The sequence below is a fragment of the Xenopus laevis genome, chromosome 4L, assembly GCF_017654675.1.
Source record: "Xenopus laevis strain J_2021 chromosome 4L, Xenopus_laevis_v10.1, whole genome shotgun sequence".
Classification (NCBI taxonomy): domain Eukaryota; kingdom Metazoa; phylum Chordata; class Amphibia; order Anura; family Pipidae; genus Xenopus; species Xenopus laevis.
Window position 1 is genome coordinate 102,292,663 of NC_054377.1, and position 17,891 is coordinate 102,310,553.

The 17,891-nt window shown below is 36.3% G+C and overlaps 1 protein-coding gene across 1 annotated transcript in view; it reads left to right on the forward strand.

The window, feature by feature from the left end:
- Nucleotides 1–17,891, forward strand: part of LOC108714398 — a 155,952-nt gene that overhangs the window by 126,772 nt on the left and 11,289 nt on the right. The gene's annotated exons all lie outside the window — the stretch shown is intronic.

Here is a 17,891-nt window from a genome sequence, read left to right on the forward strand (position 1 = left end):
GTATGATCTGATGGTCTCCAGTTTGGCTTAAATTTATTACATTCACATTGGGAGAATTTGCAATCAGGTATAACTTCAATCTAAGATAGTAACCCATACAAAGCCATTTTTCTTATTTCATTAATCCTAATGCAATTATCGGATGAGCTAATTTGTTGCTATGGATTACATTTGTTTTGGGAACTTCCTATACTTTATGTTGCATTTTTGTTTTGTATTTCTATTTTTTAATATTCAGGGGGGGGGGGTAAAATATAAATATATAAAAACACATGGAATAAATTTCACTAAACCGTATTGTCAGCTTGGTTTCATTAATAATGCATTGGGGTAAATGCAAACAGTGCAACAAACAGAAACCACACAAGTACAAAGTCCATATCGCTAAAAATAAATGTCCTAACACGTTTCGTATCTTAGAGCCTTACTTTATTTTTTTGGGACAGAGTCCCTTTCGTTTTGTAAATAATCAACGCGCTCTGCCCAAGATTTCTTGCAATCTATAATTTCTAGTATCAATTATTATATCTCTAGTATAATAATCACATTTTTGAGATTAAGATGTTCTACTAAAGATACATTGTTGGATATGTTCATTTGGCAGTATCCAACATTTTAATTAGATATCACTTGATACCAAAATAATCTATAATTATTCTGAATAAGAAATAATATAGTGCAATATTCTACTAATAGATCTGCTGTTTTTGCCCAAGGAGATTTCCTAGGGACCTAAGCATTTTCTGAAATAATAACTCTAAACTTTACTGCTGTTTGACATTAAGGTCACTTGTTTGTGCATGTTAAACATGTTTTTTGTCATTAAACACAGTAAATAATGTGAAGATTTTTCTCATTCCGTTGTGGCTCTGTGTAGAAAACAGGCAAATGTTTCAGCACTATACTTCATTTTGGTTCCTCTTTCAGTATGAGGGGAAAAAAAATGAAACATCCCTTCAAGTTAGTACTTAAAATTTCAAAGACATTGTTAAATGCCTTTGAGTCACTGCACGTGTAATTCACTTGTGCAAAGCAGTTTCATGGTAAATGAAACACTACTGAGGAGGTTTGCAAAGCTGAATAAACACAAAATTAATTAGTCTGAAACTTCCTGATGGATCCATTTAATGAAAGACCGTTATTGTGCCATACTCTCAACACCCTGAATTTGTTTTATTGTGTTCTATGTTGCTTTTTATTGAACAAACACAAAGGTTACACATTGCTGTTATTATGCACAAGCCTTCAACATGCCTCCCATTAGTACATGACAAGTCAAGAATAAGAACCTTTATATCTCTGCTAGTCAATAGAAATTAAGTTTCACAAAACCTGCCTAGTCTATTGTGTGATTTGTGGAAATACAGGTAGACCCGGGTAAAGGAGTAATCCATCTAGAAGGGTGCTGCCATACATTCAGCTTATGTGTTTGCTTAAGAACCAGCTTGAGCAGACTGCAAGTATCACACCCCCTTTGAAAGATCGGGCGCAGTTTACTTGGAACTTTAACATTGGTGGTAAACTTCTAAGTCATAAGACAATATTTTTCCAGTAAGGATAGTTATTCTAGTATGTTTACACTGGTTCTCATTTGATCACAATGTAGCTCTGCCTGCTACATATACAAACTTATACACATAGAAGTGGACTTTCAACTTTGAAATGCTACCAAGTATAGTTATTATATTTATTCATTAAAGGTACCAGCTAAACTTGTTTCCATGAGCTTTGAACCGCTGAGCATGAACTTTCTTTAAAAAGCTACAATTCCAATATTTTGCTTGCACCAGGGATATATCTGAAGGGATATGTGAAATAGATAACAGGTTTACTATATTCTTTTTTTTTTCTGGTAAATTGGGCTTAGTATAGCTCAGAGGTTCCCAGCCTTTCTTCCCATGAGCCACATTCAAATGCAAAAAGTATTCTTGGAGGTTGCCAAATATCCCCATGTGGATTGTCAGCGAGCAGGAGACTCTGGTTTAATCCCCAATATGTAATAAAGGGCAATAAGTTTGCCCAGGTGCAACAACCAGTAAGATGTTTGTTTTGACATGTAAATGCTGCCTGCTGATTGGTTGCTATGAGTTATTGCTCCTGGGCAATCGTAGTGCCTTTTATCACATAACCCCCTAATGAGGAATGTAATAAATGTCACAAAGAGCAAAACAATAATAACAAATAAGAATAAGATCTCAGTTCACACTGTAATACTCTTCCTTAAACTGTTATTACATTGTGAATTTTAATTGTGCATTGTCGTATGGTGTCGTATGGGGGAATGTAATAAAAGTCGCAAAGAGAAAAACAATTCGTACTAATAAGAATAAAAATTCATATTTTGCAATGTAATCTTCCTTAAAAGAGCCAAATGTTAGGCACCCCCAAGTGAATGTATTTACTTACCTGAAACCCCAGGCCAGGGTTATTCCAGTGAGCACAACGGATCGCTTCTCTTCCGGCTTCTTCTTTCTTCCAATTTTCCGGGGGAAACATATGCGCAGTAGAACAGAAATAACCGACTTTTTAGTTAAAGTTAGCCTTTCACTCTAATGTGCATGTGCAGTCACGCCACGAAAGAAGACGGAAAATGATCGCTCCGTGGTGCTTGTTGGTATAACCAAGGGCCGGTGCAGTTTTCTGCTGATAGGAGCACTGGCCCACGGTTTCAGGTAAGTCAATACATTCACTTGGGTGAAGTGCTAAATTACTTTCCTTCTCCTTTAAACTGTTATTACATTGTAAATTTCAATTACGCATTGCGAATTTCAATTGCGCACTTTTAAGAAGTCCTTTAAGGTGTCGTATTCTTTTGGAGCAAACATAACAACCTTTTCAGTAAAAAGTTTTATTACATTTACTGCGCATTGGCCAAACTATAAAATTCCCAAACTTTCTTCCACTATTAGTCGTGCTATAGCTGATTACATTTAAGTTAAAAACTATCCTAATTTGTTCACCTGCGCCCCTTAGGAATCAGAAAAAAGCAACTTGCTTTATTAAACACACATCTTTAATGAAGTAATGAGTCAAACTTTGGGACTTTAAGAGGCAGATTTATCAATGGTCGAGGTGAATTTTCAAATGAAAAAATTTGTGATTTTGAACAAATTTATGTGTACTTCGACTAGGGAATAGTTCAGATTCGATTCAAATTCGAATATCGAAATTTATCATGTACTGTCTCTTTAAAAATTCTACTTCAACCATTCACCATCTAAAACCTGCCAAATTGTTTTAGCCTATGGGGGACCTCCTAGAACCTATTTGGAGTCAATTGGTGAAAAATCTAAGTTTTTTTTTGGGAAAAACTTCTAATAGAATGCGATCAAATGTGCTATTCCATAGATTTGTATTATTCGAATTCGTCTGAATATGGACCTATTCGATCAAAAACGGACCTTTTCGACCAAAAAAAAGCTTCGACTTCATTTCGGTTGGTCTTTTTGAATTCAAATTTCAACGTTTTTTTCAATTCGAAATTCAACCTTTGATAAATATGCCCCTAATTCAATATTGGCTCCAATCCTTTCTCGGTTATCTTGATAAAACTATACCACCACCTAAGTTGTTACTTTTTTTATTCTACTTTGTTCCCTCCCATTTTGTGACTGGTATTCTTTAAAATAAATAACCAGGGAAATCTTCATCTGCAACAGGCAGCGTTCGAATATGTGGCATTTTTATCACCTTGTTCCAACTTCCGTTTTCTATAAAAACACAAATTGGAATAATGCCTGGGGTCTGTTTAATCATTAGTAAATTAAGAATCTGTTTTTAATAACCTCTAACTTGTAAATAATGTATTAATTGAGTAGCTTGAATGTTGGAAAGTCTGCTAAATGTGTAATGAAAGTACTTTGCTATTATTGGAGAATGCATACCAAATGCAGCAAATTAAATAAGCCAGTTGTTGTTTGTGGAAATGGGGATATAATTAGAAGACACCTGCAGCTGTTTTCCAAGCAAAACAAGAGACATGAAACGTGTATGAAGTATTTGTGTATCATGATGTGATGGGCTCATTTATTTGTTTTGACCTTTTATGCCTAGATCGTAATTAGCTGTATGCCAAGGTGGTGGTGTACAATAGATCTCATGCTGTATGTAAAGTTCATTCCATTTTAAAAAAATACTTTTTAGGCATTTTATAGCAAAATACATCAATTGCAGCTGCTGCAATGAGATCCTTCCTGCAAAAAAAAGTGCCTGTTCCCCCAGACTTTTTCAAATGAATATACAATAGGATAAAAATAGAAAAATTACCTGCTGCTCCTAAATGTTATTAAAATGTTAGAGGACTTGGCTGTTCCACATCAGAATCTAAAATGGAGCCTTATAGGAGAAGGAAAGGCTAAAATGAAGTACGCTTTATCACAAAGGTCTATATAAATAAACCAGTAAACCCTCAAAGTAATGCTGCTCTGAGTCCTCTGTCAAAAGAAACGCAGCTTTTCTTTCCCTCTATTGTGTATACATGGGCTTCTGTATCAGACTTCCTGTTTTCAGGCTAAACCTCTAGGGCAGGGCTTGAGCATGCTCAGTTTGCTCCTGTCTCCCTCTCACCTCCCTGCTGTAATCTAAGCCCAGAGCTATGAGGGAGCAGAGAAAGACTCAGACAGGAAGTGATGACACACCAAGCTAACATGGCAGCTACTATCCTAACAAACAGAGCCTCTAGAGCTGTTTACTCAGGTATGGTAAAGCATTCTTCGGAATAAATATAGTGGTATAACTTGCACTATTGTGTCTAATCTATTGGCAATAAACTGCTTTTGGTAGCTTTCCTACTCATTTAAATGAAGGCTACATGAAATTGGCAAACTCCAAGCAACAGGTTACAGAACTAGCCCCTTGGAGCTCCCCATCTGCTCTCTTTAAGTCCATTGTCCTGCAGCTTTGCACATGCAAAAGGGCAAGGAAACATGGAAAAATAACTGGGAGAGTAGTGTGTGAGTTTATACATGTCAGGTACACATTTTAACCTTAATAAAAATATTACCAGGCACTATGGTTTACTCTTTAAACTCCTTGTAATTTGGATTACAATATAGTAGAAACACAGAAATACAATAGAAACCTCTTTTCAGTTCATATGTTATTTTTTTTTTAAACCCTATAAAAGTCCATGAGCTGTTTGTCTGATTATTTATTTGATACATAGCATAGTCTTGTCTGTTTTATTGATGGCATACTACAGGTCCAAGCAATTGCAATTTTTTAAAAAAACGGAGTGATTCCAAGCATTTTACTTGTCAGAGGAGCTGTTAATTGTCCAGGAAACACATCACCTGGATTCATGCCATTTCCATTGCCCAATAGAGTATGAAATAGGGTTGCAAGTTTATTCATTTAAAACTGGATACATTTAATGCACATACTGTTTGGCATATCAGCTATTTGTCCAGCTGGATACTGCACAGTGCCATAAAAGCCAATGCAGTCTATAGTGTGCTTTTAAGCAAATGGTAATTACCAGTTTAAAGTTGGCCATAGATGTTGAGATTTTTAAAAGATCTGATAGTCATCGTGAGACCACGATTATCTCGGAACGAATTGTCCATCAACTAAAAAGACCAATTTGCCAGGAAGACAAAGGGGAGCTGCCTGCTTGGTCCTGCAAACATAGATAGATTGCACCTGGGCCGAAAAAAGATTTTTTAAACTGGCCGATCAATTTCCGAAAAATCATAAAATATTCAAATCCCACTAACCGCACGATAATTTCGAAGGATTGGTCGGACTTTGCTAAAATCGATCGTTCGGCAAGAGAAATCTTTGCGTTTATGAGTATTTGTGAACAGTATGAGATAAACAGAAATGTAACAAACACATCTTGTACTTTAGATGTAGTTAGGAAAAAGGCCTAGGATCGGTTATAGTTCGAATAGTGGGATTGTAGGCTTTAAAGGGGAACTATCGTGGAAATTTATTTTTAATATAAGCTTCCGCATACTGAAATAAGAAACTTTTTTCTAAATACAATCAATTAACTATTCTGCATCTTTTCTGAAATAATTAAGTTAGTCTTCACTATTCCTCTCTCAGCATTTGATTCTCTTCATTCTGTCTTCATTCAGGAGTCAGATATTCATTGACAGTTAGATCCAATATATCTTCCTTTCCTAGCCGATATATTCAAGCTCACCCAAATAACTGATTCCAGTACAAACAAAATCTAACAAAATAACTGCCTTTTGCACAAATCCTGCATGTAGAGAGACATGATGTCTAATGATTTTGATACATCTTCTAAGCCTGGTTACTGGTTATCAGTAGATCTCAAAACACTGTCAACAAACAGCTTGTCTATATCACCCTCCTATTTCATGCTTTTCATTCAGATATTTATTATGTTAAGGTTACAGAAGAAATAATTTAAATATAGCAATATACATTTTCTCATAAATCAATATTTAAGTAATATTTTCCATGGAACAGAATGCTAACCATGCTTTTATGGATGTAGATCTTAATGGGCCAACATCACTAAAAGTACACCTCACATAAGTACAGTATGGTCACTCCTGTTCTGGGCAAAAGGAGCCCCCCCTATAAGATTTATTGGATCTGTCAATGAATATCTGACACCCAACTCCTGGATGAAGAGAAACCGATGCTGAGAGAGGGATAGTGAAACTTGATTATTTCAGAAACGGTACAAAATGTTTAATTTTACTTGATCTTATATCAGTATGATGCTTGTATTAAAATTTCATTTTCACAAAAGTTGCCCTTTAAGATTCTACTGATAGCAAATGCAGCAGTGCCATCCCTTAGACCCAATACATTTTTTTCTGGTGCCTTAAGCCACTGGGAGTTGAGTTGCTGCTCATTAATTTATATGGGAGTATGCAGTAACCATACTATTTAAAGAACTCTTTAGGCAGTTGCACTTGTATTTTCTAGTTGCTGCACTACACAGTAAAGTATCACACAATCATAGTTCAGGACTGTGCCTTAGTGGGCCTCCAAGATTTTGATCCTTACACTGGTTTCTTATGGGACATAGGATGTACAGAATTAAATGAGCGATCTAGTATTAAAATGAGACCTTGAAAATAACATACAATTCATTTTTTATACAGTAACTCTTTGAGGCCTATTTATTAAAGGTCGAATTTTAGAGGTTTTTGAAACCACAACTTAACTTATTTTCTCTAAAATCATGAATGTTAAGACATGTATTAAAAGATCTGAATATAAAAGTACGATATGCTGAGTTCGAATTCTTTGAAACCCTCTACAATTTGATGTTTTTCCTGGCAAAAAAAATCCAAAAGTCCAAATTGATTTAAAACCATCCAATAGGATCAGCACAACTCCCATTAAATTGTATAGGACCTTGGCAACTTTTACCTGGCAAAGTTTTGTACAGAGGTTTTCATCATTTATACACAATAAATCTCAATTTTTTGCAGCTTTTTAAAAAAAAAAATAGGAAAATCTAAATTTTTAGAGATTCGTGGAAAAAATCTAAATTGAGCATCTCTGAGCCCAGCACAGTGTTTGATAGTTGCTGCAGATGCCCCAAACCTACAAAAGTCTTTGAGATGAAGCTTTTTTTAAAAAAAAAAATTGTATATTTAAGAACATTAAAGTAAACTGGAGTTGGTCTACAAAAACATTTTTTTTTTCTTTTAAATGTGCATACTATTGTACTGCGTCCCCACATGCTGTGAGCTGAAAATGACTTGGTTGTTAAAGAATTTAGAAATTCTCCACCTTACATACTGAACGACACAGGACCAATAGCTAAAATGTTTATTTTGAAATCCTTATTTGTGATAAAATATATTTTGATTTCTACAGTGCATTGTTCAAACAAGGAACCGCAGGTGCAAATTAAATCTAAAATGATTTCATGAAGTGCACCTAGGATTTGACCTGTTTAATTATAAAATGAAAGGAAGTGTAATTCTTCTGCAATTCCAGAACATAAGGACAATGTGTTTGCTCATTTAAACAATGTGCTATGAGTATTATTTAATTAAGATCTGGGGTGCAGCTGTTTTCAGGCATGCCTTTTCATATGGCAAATCTTGCTCCAGTACAATGGTTTCTTTTTTTTTTTCTTGTACATAACAAAAAGACGGAGATGCCAGGTGTGATCAGAGAATTATTTTTGTTGTTTGCAAGCTCCAACAATTGAACAGAATAGTATGAAAGTAGATATGACAATAGCTACAATTCTGCGACAAAATAAACAAAACCATGTCCAAATATCAAATTAGAGATGTTCTGGAGTCAAGAAGCCTCCTGCTTTTCATCGAAAGCAGGAGTTACAGTGGCTCTTTCCAGTGCAATAAGGAAACCAACTTGGCATAAGGATGAAGGCAGAGAACTCTTTGTAAACAAAGTATAATACCTTGAAGTATTTTGACATTGCTGATTCCCTTTGTTGAAGGAAGAGAAGAAAGATTGACCTCAGAATTAAACATAACCATCCCATCCCTTAAAGAAAAGGAAAGAAAGCTCAACTCATCCTGCAAAGAGAGTTAGGTAAAAGTCTTATGTTGGTCCTATGGAGTAAACCTTTAAACTGGCCCCAGTTAGGGTCAGGTCCTTGTCAAAGTTTAAATTTGTAGATCTAAACTCTGGACCCTAGCCAGTCATTGACCAGCTATTCTGAACTTCTGCGTTATCTTTCAGATTTATCCTTTCTACAAGTGAGCATTTCCTGCATCATTTGGATCCTCTCAGGATCATGGACACTTTAGATCTGAGCTGAAAGTGTGGTATTAGCAGCATCAAATCTGATTAATAATCCACATGAATGGTCATATCTGGTACTGGTCTTCAAAGGATCTGCTGTTGTCCTCTCATTTAACGCCAGATCTATTAATTTCAGACTTGACAGAGTTTTTTGTGCTTTTGAGATACAGGCTTTCATTATGCTCTGGTTAAGCTCTAAGCTATGGTGTTAATGTGCAAGTTATAGTGATGCTTTGAATGGATGGGACCTTGCTATTGGCTGTAATAAATACATATGAGGCCCAGAATAAAAAAAAATTGTGACCTATCGAGCTAGAAGTCCCTTTAATAGTTAATGGAGAAGTTACCCACATGCAGATTCTCCAAGTGTTAGGAGAATGCCAAAGGACACATCATATTGAGCACTTGAATATCTCTTGCACTGTTTTAATGAATGGCAGAAGTTAAGCTTACCAAATTTTTGGAAAAATCAAACTCCAAGAATGCAGATGAAAGGCATGCACAATCAGTCTGCATTTGGTATACTTCAGCAAACTGTATTTTTCTAATGTGTATATTCAAAAGAATTGGTAGCAACAAGTTTACAATGAAGTCTACTTAGTTTTTCCTCTTTGGATTTTATAACACTGCAAAACCTGTTAGATGAGAACCTTGGTAGAATTCCAATTAATTATCATTAAAACTAAATGCAGACTTTGAGCTTTTGAACTTCAAAGGTTTATTTAGATTTACATATGGTCAGTTGAGGAATTGAAAAGTTTTCAAAATGTTACATTTATACTGAATAATTCTTATAAACAGAAACCTGTCTCTTGCATTCAAATTTTGTTTGTGGCTTAGTGGTTTTCTGAAATATCTCTGTACTGATATTGAGTGGTGATGTCCATTTATAATAATTGTAAACAGAAATCTCATGAAAAATAGTTTTGTTTTGTTTGATTGTAACATTTCCATGAAATTCATAATTATCTCCTATATTGATATTATATTTGTATTAATCAGCTTGGGTTTTATATACATATCCTGGCCAGCAGGTCCAGTAACAAGTGATATTGATTCCTTTTTACTCCCCCAATGCAAGTATTTCATTGAATTAATAACATAAAAATCAGTGTACATTTTTAAAATTAAACCATACAGGTATGGAATCAGTTATCCATCAACCCATTATCCATACCTCCCAACATTTTGGAAATAAAAAGAGGGCCACACGTAGCATGTCAAAAAATGCTTTGACCACGCCTGTTTTTGTGGCCATACCCCCTAATTACCATGTTCATTTTTCTAAATTTAACAGGTTATGAAAGTTTAAAAATATTTTTGTTTTTTTGTTATTACAGTTTTGCTAATGAAGGTGAATTGCCCTTTAAGCTGTGAGTCTAACTTCTCCCAAGGGGACCTCTTATCTTATATTGTTACAATTACTTATTTGCTTATCTCGAAATTGTTACAAAAGTATCTTATCTGGAGCTGTGGCTGTTCTGGGCTCTCTGCCAAAAGCCAATTAAGTTAGAAACTTTGTTTCTTTTTCTGCCTGTTCAGTGCAGAGAAAACTTGACTTTCCAGTTTAAACGAGGGGATGCGGGTTGAACTGTCAAAAAACCTCTAAAAACGGGACAGTTGGGAGGTATGCATTATCCAGAAAGATCCATTTTATCCACATAATCCAAATTTTTAAAAATGATTTGCCTTTTCTCAGAAATAATAAAACTGTACCTTCTACTTAATCCAAAATAAGATAGAACTAACCCTTATTGGAAGCAAAACCAAACTGTTGGCTTAATTTAATATTAATATGTTTTCTTTTACACTTAAGGTAGGAAAGCCCAGATTACAGAAAGATCCATTATCCAGAAAACCCCTGGTCCCGAGCATTCTGTCTAACACATGTTCTGCACCACTGTCTAATAAAAACAATATATGCCTTTGGAATAATAATGTTTCAAACTAGGAGTGGGAAGTACAATAAATTATAATGTGCGGTTGTATTTTTGTATATATAACAGTATACAATCTTTTGTATTTGGCCATATTTCAGCTGAATACTAAAATGAATCTGAACCCTAATTTGTCTATGTAAATTTAACTAAAACTGCACAATTGCTGGGAAAACATTGTTAACAAAAATTTTTAGTTCCACTTATGATAAAAAATATTTGATTTTTATTTAGTAAAGCTCAACACAACATTTCGGGAAAGGTGTATAACTCTATCCCTTCAATACAAAATATTTGGCTGCAGGTTACTGGGTGGAAGGATCTCTACTTGTGTCCCCTGTTTCTTTTTTTTTGGTAAAAAAAAGTTGCCTTTGTTTGTTAATGTGACGTTATAAAAGAAGTCCTTTACCAATGATCCAGAGGAAAGTGCTAAAACATCTAATTATCTAAAGAATTGCTATGTTCTACAACTTGTGAACTCTAAATTGAGTGTCTGACATTTAGGTTAAAGGGCAGGATGACTATTTGCCTCCCCAGCTCCTCCTCATGGATACAGCACTGTCACAGGCAGGACCAGGTCCATTCTGGAGAGCAAACACCTGCACACACATAAGCTCACCACCAGGCAGGGTTCAAAACATGATGGTTTAAACAGTCTTTTTGCAATTTGCATCCTGCCCCCTCATAAATCAATCATAAATGACCCATAAGGGTCTGGCCGCATGGGCAGATTCAGGGAGATTAGTCACCAGGCAACAAATCTCCTCTTTTTGCGGCAACTAATCTCCCCGATCTGATATCCCCTGACTTCCGCCGGCTAAAATGTAAATCGCCTGGGGGCAGGCACACGGAATGCTTCATTTTCCAAAGTCGCCCGATATTGCCTCACCAGGAAACTTCGGGCAACTTCAGAAAACCAAGCGCTCAGTGTGCCTGCCCCAAGGCTACTTACATTTTAGCTGGTGGAAGGCAGATCGGGGAGATTAGTTGCTGCGAAGAAGAGGAGATTTGTCGCCTGGTGACTAATCTGCCCGTGTGACCAGACCCTAAAGGGTTTTGATTCAGTTCAGCTGAACACCCTCAATGTGAGTGAAGCAGGAACTGTAAGATTTAGTAAAATGTTTAGGTATAAATTATTGGTGAAAATTGCAAGTTTGCTGGTTTTGGAGAAAATCCATTATGATTGCCAAAGTAGGATTGTTTGACGTGCAGAAGAGGTACTTTTGCCACTGTCTATGTCTACGTGTCTATGTATATCCAGGTTCTATACAGTAAATAACATTGGGCCTATTAATAAAGCTCTGTAAAGAAATAAAGGCGCATAAATCCACAACACGTTTCCATCAGGCAACGCCACATATTATGTATCAGCCATTGCCTCTTCAACATCTACTACAACGTAGAAAATGAAAGCAAATTCCCATTTGGTTGCTACTGGCAATTGCCCCTATGTAGTTTAATCCTGATGGCCATAAATGAGTCCTTATATGTTATATTCTTCATTATAATTATTACCTTGTGAACTTTAATTGCACCAGTTTTAAGACCTGCATGAACATGGCATATTTTTTTGACACAATATAATTACTTCAACAGTAAGAAGTTTTATTACCTCAACTCGCCAGTGGCAGAAATGATAAAATGTTTAGCATGCTAGCGTATGAGGTTCTACAGCTTCTCAAATTGAACGTTGAACACACACACAAATTCTGAATTGTGCTTTTTTTCTGTTAAATCCTATTTCCTAAAATTAATGGATGTACCATATCTACACTGAAAGAAGGTGTGTGTTTGCAGCCATCACAAAGAACAAGGTAAATAGATGGCACGTTACAAGGAACCAGGTAATGATACAATTAGTTGTCGTTAAAACAATTTTCACTTTGAAGAATGGAATGACTATAATTTAGAAAATCCTCCTATATAAACTGCAGTACTGCATAGGGATTTACAGGAAGTTTGTTTTGCTTTTCAGCCTAAGAGCAAACTGATACCTTTCATTTTCCAGCCCCCTGCTGTCTTAACGTCACAAAATAAATGTCTAAAGCTGCTGGGGGGGGGTTAGCTGGCACTCGTGAAACCCTTACTACCTCCATAACTCTGAAACTACATGACATCCTGACCTTTTAAAAAACAAGCTTCCAGTCAGCATTTCAAAACACCCAACCCTATCCTGACCTTTACAATTTGGTAGAGATGTATAAATGTACAAAAAAAAGGTGGAAAAAAGGTAAAACAAATTGTTTTACAGCTACGGCCTTTTTAGATGTTCATTGTGCACTGTAATTGGTTAGCTATATCTCCCCAATTGTCATGAAGACCAAGGGCCATAGCATAGTAAATGCTCTAAGAAGGATTAGTTTTATATTGTAGATATACTGGAATGGATCCTGTTTTCTCTGGGAGGGGCTGGGATTTTCCAGGTAAGAGATATTTCTGTATTTTGGATCGCCATACCTTAAGGGGTTATTAATCAAAGTCCGAATTAATCTCAATATTTTCTGCTACAAACTCCCATCAAATCTTTTTGGGTTTTTAACACTTATTTATGATTACATTTTCTAGACAATTTGCTTTTGTGGGGAAAAAAATTGATTTTCAAGATTTTTCTGGATTTTTCACCGATTTTTCACCGAGGGGTACTTCGGGGGACTTCTCCTATTGACTTATATGCAACCTCGACAGGTCTGAGATGGTGGATTTTCTGATTGGGACTTTTCCATCTTGGGGGTTTAATAAATTCCAAAAAAAATTGTGACTTTTTATAAGACCGCTTTTAATTTTATAAAAATAATCTACTGTGTGCTCTGTCCACTTGAGGTTAGCATTGAGGGTTAAACCCGAGGAACCTGAAGCTGCTGGCCCTCTCCACACCATACCCTCCAATATAGATGAGCATGAGCTGTCATGTTTCCTGAAGTCAGTGAGCAGCTCTTTAGTTTTGCTGACATTGAGAGAGAGGTTATTCTCCTGACACCACTCTAACCTCCGCCCTGTAGGCCTTCTCATCATTGTTGGTGGTTAGGCCCACAATGGTGGTGTCATCGGCAAACTTAATGATGGTATTAGAGATGTGTCTGGACACAGTCATGTGTGAATGAGGTGTATAGCAGTGGGCTCAGGACACTTTCCTGCAGAGTGCCAGTGTGGAGGAAGTAATTTTGACAATCCGTAGCTGCTGTGTCTGTTTTTTTGTTTTTTACAGAATCAAATTTTTTCTATAAAAATTCACGTTCGCAGGCTCTCAAAATTCAAGATTTATGAAATATAAAAATCACTAAAAACTCGTATACAAACTTTCAAATCAAAGCCGTTGCAGTCCTATAGATGCCAGTGGGAGCTGTGCTGATTCTATTGGACCTTATTTTGGCCATTCTGATTCTGACTTTTAGAGGGTTTTTCTGAATTTTTTTTTGCCAGTAATTGTCCAAAGAAACCTAAATTTTCTGAGGTTTTCATATTTTTTAGGGCATCATTCAGCTACGTGCCATTTGTGGTTTTAGACTAAAATTAGTTTCGAAAACCTTTAAACCACTAAAATTAGATTGTTCATAAACAGGCCTTCCCATGTCCCAAGTCATTCTACTGATGAGACATAAACTCTGCATTTAGCAGTACTGGAGGGGTTTGTTCTTTCTTCAAAGCAAATATATTCTCTGCCTATTTCATGTGTAGGGATATAAGTATATGCAAGAGTCACATGGCCTTTCTCAGGCATTAATGTCATCAGACGGCCAATTCACCTTGTTCCCGCACCTCTGACTCTGCCTATCTGGCTCCATTCCTTGCTGCGTTGTTTCCTTACACAACAGAGCACATTTTGGTGGCTCCCTCTCTCCGAAGTGTATAGGTTGACAGATATGTGGAAGAAAATAATTTCCTCTCAGTGAAGTAATATTTAAGAAATGCAATATTGGTGTATAGAAGTTGACTTTAAATATGGGTGACAGCATTATTTTACAGATACAGTGCACCTACTTTTAGCAGTTCTGGAATAAACAGTGCATAGCGCTGACAATGTTAAGCTCATCTATTAAAATTATAAAGTCTAATAATGTTGGAAGAGAAAAAAAGTCATAGGGCCATCTGCTTTTAACATATGTACAATAGGAGTCAGCCCTGACCAACACACACATCTTATTTCAAGCACTGCAGAATTTTAATTATGAAGGCCAATCACTATAATTTAACTATAATCTATTTAGACCCTACATCCTTATTATCAGACATGACCAAAGCTGGCCTGAACTATTGGAGCAAAAATGAAGGCAGATTACCGTGCAGCTGTGTAAATGTATTGGCAAAAGAAGTGGGGGGGGAGGACTTGGCTAAACTTGCTCTCTGACAATATGTAATATTCTCACAATGGTTACAATTTATTTTTAAAATGGACAACTGCAATTGCAAATGCAATCTTGGAATAACAGAACATTGTCCTTGAATTATACCACAGTTAGCAACAATGCAAATCTAATCTTGCTCATTGCTTCAGTGTCACATGACTGAAATTTTGGGGCCCTTTTATTACTGTGTGCTCCAAGTGAACTCTGAGAAAAACAGCTGCGGAAAATGGAAACGTTCTTGCTTACAAAACAATAAACCTATTGTTCATAAGCAACTATAAAGTACATTATTTCTTTAGAAGCTAATGAGATTTTTATTTCATACATTATTTATAATAAAAAAGTCGCTTATACTTCTGTCCCTTAATTTCACATGAAGAAAGTAGTATTTATTATTGCTCTACCCAACCAATGCTTAATTCTCACTATTTGAATTGCTTAAGTTCAAGTCTAAGTTCATAAGATATTCTGTATACAGAGATTAGACTCTTTAAAGGAAACTGTCATCACATTGTTTCACTGTTTACCATGAAACTGAATGCACATCTGCAACGGTCCCGTGTATTTTTCTAACTTGTAGTCGGGAAATAATATGGAAGGGCAAGGATTACAAACATGTCGAGGCCTATATATCAAAAGTCAGATTTTTGAAACCATGAACTAAAATGTCATGACATTTATTAAAAGTGGAAAATTATACTGACCAATCTGATAAAAATACATGAATGTCTATAACACCTCTAAAAATTTTGTTTTTTGGAAAATCCCTAATAAAAAAAATCCAAAAACCATATTTTAAAAGGTCGAATAGAATAGGAGTCGCTCCCATTGACTTGTATAGGACCTCAACAACTTTTACCTGGCAACGTTTTTTTTATTCAAGGTTTTTGTGGTTTTTACACTTAAAGGGATACTGTCGCGGGAAAAAATTTTTTTTTACAAAATGTATCAGTTAATAGTGCTACTTCAGCAGAATCTGCCATTGAAATCCGTTTTTCAAAAGAGCAAACAGATTTTTTTATATTTAATTTTTAAATTTGCTGTGGGGCTAGACATTTTGACATTTTCCCAGCAGCCCCCAGTCATGTGACTTGTGCTCTAAAAAACATCAGGCACACTTTACTGCTGCACTGCAAGTAGGAGTGATGTCATTAGCCCGCCCTCCTACAAGTTGAAGTAATGTAAACCGAGCCTTTTCTAGTCAGCCTGTTAATTGAACAATAGGCAGGTATCAAGATAACAGCTCTCACTGACAACTGTTCAGAAGGATTCTGCTGAATGGACTGAGAGGAGTTCTGTAGCTGCCTGCTGTTACCAGTGCTTTGCTCCACAGCCTTAGACCCTGGTAATAGTGGGCAGGGAGGAGAAAGGCAGTGTTGGGCTTGGAAATGTTAACAGAGCTATGGTAGTGAAGAGTGCAATTGTGAATTATTTATACCTCTTATAACAAAAGCGCAATGCCAAGACTGATGATAGGGAACAGAAAAGGGGAAAAAAAGGACATTCTCAAGAAGCAAGAAAAACTAAGAGGGATGAAGTGTAGGAAGGGTTAAATAGTTCAGGGTTGCTTTCTATAGTTTATCAATGAAGAGAGAAGGGAGTAGATAGTTATATATAAACACTGCAGGCACGGAGTGAGTCTGTGTGGGGGGTGGGATAGCAGAGGGAACACGGTCACAGCTCTATCACCTTATCTTGTAACCAGCCTCAAACAAACAAATGAAGGCAGCAAGGAGTAAAATCTCCCCCCTCCCAACTCTGCAAACGCTATCAATGGAATGCAGAGAGTAAATGTACCGAAGGGCAGGAGCTGTTTTAGTTTTCCTTTATGCAAAGGGCTGCTCGTGGACGCTGGAGAGCAAACAGGAAGTGGGAAGTGAAAGCAGTAGCTGCTCTGCATACCATGTGACCGCTCTCCTGGTGACATCACACGCATGAGCAGAGAGGGGAGGGGGAGTGCACAGATGGATCCTCATGTCGCAGCACGACTTGGCTTTCTAACAGAGGCTGGCTGCCTCCAAGCACACAGGTAATGCCGTGCCTGCTGTTAGTGTAGCCCTTGATGCATGTATAATGAGCAAATATGGAAGCCCCCATGACAAAATAAAAACTATAATAACTTATGTATTGAAATGTGAATTAACATTTTATTTGCCAGACTGTTTATTGAGGTGTACTTTTTAGAAAAAGGCAAAAAAAAGTTTAAAATGATGACAGATTCCCTTTAATTTTTGGATCTTTTTTTTTTAAAAAAAATGGGAAAAACATGATTTTTTTAGAAATTTGTGGAAACAAATCAAAATTCAATTCAGTAAATGGGCTCCATAGTGTTTTTTAAAATACAGTAAAGTGCAAGTGCTCTAATTTTATAAGTTCATTAGTGAAACAACGAATGACAATTGATCAACAATTCAAAGTGTCAAATGCCAAAAAAGTGTGTTTGGTTATTAGAAATCCTTGGGTGAAACGTATGTTTAAGTAACTGATGCTGAGGGAATCACATCGCATTAGTAGGCATCAGTGACTGGCTGTATGTTTTTCAATAACATTTTCCACTCCAAGAATCTCCGCACTGATACTTTACACTTCTCTCTAAGGGCCCTTGGGTTTGTGGTTTTACAGGGTAGTTAGTCTCTCCATAATACAATAACAAGCAAGCTAAAATTTGACACCACATCCCTTGGGTTCTTGTCCTCTCCCACTTGGTGGTATTTCTAGGGATTAGTTAGAAATCCATTTATGGTAGTTAGCAGTTATCTTGGGATAACTTACCCTGTATGATTTCCTTTTCTTTACTATTTTTGTTTGTGCTGGTCTATTGAAGTCAATTCATTTTGCATAAAAACATCCCTGCAAAAATTCGTTCATCACTAGGCAAAAAGTATATTCAGCTCTA